We start from the raw sequence: 4,821 nt of genomic DNA, 5'->3' as shown, positions 1-4,821 counted from the left end.
CATGTGCCTTTGGAAGTCCTTCTTTTATTTTCATCGTGGGTGATACTACATGTAACAATTCTACATACATAGACATTAAAGGAAAAAAGCACTTTAAAAGTTGTATTTTGAGATGCACCCTTTAACTGTATGAGGAGATGCAAGCTTAGTTTGCCAAACAATCTAGAATTTGATTTTTCAGACTGTTTATCAATATTCATTTCTCCTCTTAAAGGTACTATGTCCCTTTTGCAGCCAACCTCCAATTCTGTAGAACTTTGCAGGAATAATGAATATGTCATGTATGTCCTATCTGTGAAATTTAAACGTTAGCAGTGTCATCATATTCAAATTATGCAAGGAAACCCATTTACTTGCTAGACTTCACTGTCAGACACTATTGAGTGACTGACTGGCTTTTTTCCTTCTTTGGTAATGACATACATGAAAAGAGTTGTAAAGGATACATGAGCATTTGTCTACATCATTAACCCACTTCTTGTGATGGCCAAGATTAAACTGATTGAATCTTTGCGCAGCATAAAACGTACGACTATTCGGTACAATTGTCTGAAAATCAAGACTATTACTTTTGGGCTCTATAGCCCTAAAGTCGATTTGACAACTAATAGTCATTATTTTCCCACTTGAAGACATTTTCAAGCCCCACCTTTTTTAGGGAAGTTCTAAATTAGTATTATCTTTCAAATGCAGTTGGAATTTAACTTTTTCATTTTTTGGGCCTGCAAATGGGACATAGTACCTTTAAAATTGATATAAGTCATAGAGTGTCACATTCTTGCTTAATGATAATACACTGTATTATGACTGCACAGAACTGAAACAAACCTACGATCAGATGGCACCAAGGGGCTCAAGAGGGTAAAGTGTTTTAGAAAGATTTGATATCTGCTGGATAACTTTCGCCTGTATTATATTGCTTATTTGCTTGGGCTAGTATCCTTGGACAAGATAAATCTATGTATGGAATATAGATGGAAATTCTCCATGTCGTCAGGTAATTGAAACCCATATTGAAATCGAAATGATGCTTTATGTCAATTGCCCCTCCCCCCTCCCCCACCCCCCCCCCCCCCTCCCTCAAACATGTACTCTAACCAAACTTCTCATTCGGTTTTTACCTTTTATCGTCCGATGGTTGGTATGAGTTCTAGAAGTGAATGAACTATGTTGATAAGAGTCTCATACTTCTTTTACGTGTACGTATGTCCTCGCATCTAGTTCTCTACATCAATGGGAAACATAAAACAACAATCTGATTTCGACGATTATTCTATGATAACATAGTTTCGATGTGAGGTGTAAGTTATATTTTCTATTTACCTATATCGGTCACGATCGCATGTGTATTATTGGACTCGAGTTTCGTTGAGATGGTCCAATTATAAGGAGAGTGCTTATATATGCGGGATATAATTCCTGTTGGGAAACAAAATGGGTGTGCACATATCACTTCGTGTGAGTGTTGCAGGCGGGTAGCCAGGGGGCGGTGGGGCGGTCGCCCCCCCCCCCCCCCAAAAAAAAGAGAGAGAAAGAGAAGAAAAAAAGTAAGAGAACGTAGGAAGAAAAAGGGAAAAGGAGTCGAGAACGGTACAACGAACGGTCTTCTTTCTCTAATAATTTAATGACACGTGAAAGCTTCCGCGCTTCGAAAGAGGGGGACTGAATACAGATAAGGATTAAGGGTCGGGAAAGGTACAACGGATCGTCTTCTTTGTCTAATAATACGTCAAAGCTTCCGCGCTTCGCGCAGGAGGAGGGGGAGGACTGAATTCAGATAAGGATTAAGAGTCGAGAACGGTACATCGAATCGTCTTCTTTCTCTAATAAATTAATGAAATGTCAAAGCTTCCGCGCTTCAAAAGAGGGGGACTGAATACAGATAAGGATTAAGGGTCGAGAACGGTACATCGAATCGTCTTCTTTCTCTAATAAATTAATGAAGTGTTAAAGCTTACGTGCTTCGCGCGGGAGGGGGACTGAATACAGATATGTATTTACGAGTCGAGAAAGGTAAAACGAATCGTCTTCTTTCAAAGCTTCCGCGCAGGGGGGAAACTCCCCCTCCCTGCACCAACCCCCTAGGAAGCGCGCTTCGCGCGCTCTTCGCGTGCTCACTACCGCCCCCCCCCCCCTAAAATGAAATCCTGGCCTGGAGTGTTGTATCCACTAGAGATGGGGGTAGGAGTTGAATGCCATCAATTGTCCAAAATAAAATTGTCCAAAATTGTCCAAAATAAAAATGCCCCTTTTGAAGTGAATTAACCGAATATCTGATAAAATAATTATAACAATAATAATAACGTTTTATTTACCCAGGGTAGCCACTTCAGTTATGAAACTGCTCTTCCAGCGGGCCCTGCATAACATAATATGTTATTACTACCCTTCTCCAATCTAATATGCTGAGCGCCTAGCTAGAAGGCAGAAGGTCCTATTGTAATAAGTCTTTGGTATTACTCGGCAGGGGTTCGAACCCATGACCTCCCGTTCATGAGACGGGCGCTCTCACGACTGAGCCATCAGTCGTTAGAACAGAGTAATCCAGAGTATGCCGAATTCTTGCGCACGTCCATTTTGTCCGGCTTCTTTTAATTCTGAAATCCATGGCGGAACTTTATTTATTCAAGATCTATTTTTATAGTTCTTTTCTATTGCACTACTTGTCTCATTTTGTTTTTATGTCATTTACTTTTCTTCCTTTTTTCCCTTCTGTTAATGCCCCGCCAGTATAATACAGTTTAATTACTGACAATTGTTATCTGTAAGGAAATCTACTTTTGTTGGCATTTCAAACCACAAGCCTCGTTCTAAGGTTATTCTTATTCATCATTAATTTGTGTAAGGGTTCCGAGGGATGACAAAGAATAGAAGTGCGATTTCTTTCGATTTTATTTTTGCAAATCTGCTTTGAGAATATGATAACCTAACGGAACAGAAACACATTTCTCTGGATCAGTAGAAAAAATGGAGACCAGGCAGACAATGTAAATCATAGCTACCACTTTTACTGTGATTAATATATTTATCATTTTACTATCACACTTCTGTATGAAATAGGTATCAAGCACTGTTTTGTGGATAAATGCTCGACGCATGCGTGGTCCGGCTACAATTACTCTTCGATCAATCGCCGAATTCCTTACTTTATAACCAAAGACAATCACTACCCCTATACCTGCAACACTGAAAATCCGGAACACAATTCGGACTAACTGTCTTGAATAGAACATGAAAAGCAGTCGAAACGAAAGGATACTTTCATCGATAGAGAAAAGATATAATATAAGATTTTTTACAGGGATTTTTTTTTTAACCTAAATAAAATTTCCTGTTACCAAAGAAGGCACAGAAAAACTACCTTTTGATTGAAAGTTGGACAATTACATAATAATAATATTCAGCTTTTATATAGCGCAATTATCACAATAAGTCTCTAAGCGCTTCCAAACTTGGATATTATTACCCCGGCTTTAGCTGTGCTGCCATTATAGCGCTCTAGCATTTCAAGGAATAAATTCCTACCTGGGTGAAGTGTGGCAAATGTAGATCAATATCTTGCCAAAGGACATTAGTGCGGCGGCGGGACTCGAACCGCGGACCTTGTGATCGACAGTCCGGCGACGTATCCACTCGACCACAACACCTCTACTAGAAGGACCATATTTGCCCGCCCGCCCCCTTCTCTCTCTCTCTCTCTCTCTCTCGCTCTCTCTTTCCCTCCTAGCTCCCTCTCCTAGCTCCCTCTCCTAGCTCCCTCTCCTAGCGCCCTCTCTATCTCCCAAATATCTTCTTTTCTTTCGCTCTCTTTCCACCTCTCTATCCTTCTCCCGCCCTCGCTACTTCGATTTCTGTCTATCTCACCATCTATTTTTCTTTATCTTTGATGATAAATTTATAATAATCTAAAACATCCTCGGCACTTATAAAAGAACATGTACATCTTCACTTTATATTCAAACAGATGCAGGCGATGAATGATTTATGTATAACTTTTAATCACAAAAGGAATACAATATAGTAGAGAGTGAATACGCGATTGAAAACAGGAGAAAGGTGACAGAAAAATAACCCTATAAAGTGCATTTGATAGAGGAAAAATGGGAAATGTGAGTGAGAGGCAGACATATTTTAGGAAGTGAATGTGGTATCTATGAATCAAAAGGTTTCTGTGGTAAAAGTAGGCGGAATAGCGTTGAACAAGACATTGAGAGGCCCGGCCTAGGGATATTTGGCAGAGATGAAATGCAGGGACCACCAAGGCGGAAAAGGATGCAGAAAGACGCTAAAACTTTATGGCAAACCTCTTGAAAAAAAGGCTCATTATACCGTACATGTACATTCTACCGATAGAGTGAGTTTAGAGTCAATTTTATATCACTCTTTGCAAAATATAGGATAATCAGATCTTATCTGATTACGAGTGGCATATTATCATCGATAAGAAAGAAAGAAAAAGTTTAGTTGCACCTGTTTATTTTTCAAATACATGTATAGTCATGTTCTATACCTTGATATAAATTATAACTATGTTGAAACAACGGGTACGAAAAATGTTAAAGCTATACACTGACCAGAAAGAGAAATAATAACGGATGTGGGGGACTATGTGTGCCTTATTATTAAGCAAGTAAAAACGAGGAATTCCTAAAAATTTATTGTGGTAATGATCAATTTTTCTGAAACGTATAATTTCAAACTTCACTGGGTGACTTTACATAGCGTTCTAATTGCAGGGTCTAAGTTCGATTTAATTTTTAAACCGTAATGGTTATTTCGTTTTTAATGTTCTTTTATTCTTTCTTTCGATAGGTTGATATC

The sequence above is a fragment of the Strongylocentrotus purpuratus genome, unplaced genomic scaffold (genome assembly GCF_000002235.5).
Source record: "Strongylocentrotus purpuratus isolate Spur 01 unplaced genomic scaffold, Spur_5.0 spur5_scaffold_5, whole genome shotgun sequence".
Taxonomy (NCBI): Eukaryota; Metazoa; Echinodermata; class Echinoidea; order Camarodonta; family Strongylocentrotidae; genus Strongylocentrotus; species Strongylocentrotus purpuratus.
Note: the sequence above shows the minus strand (reverse complement) of the source record.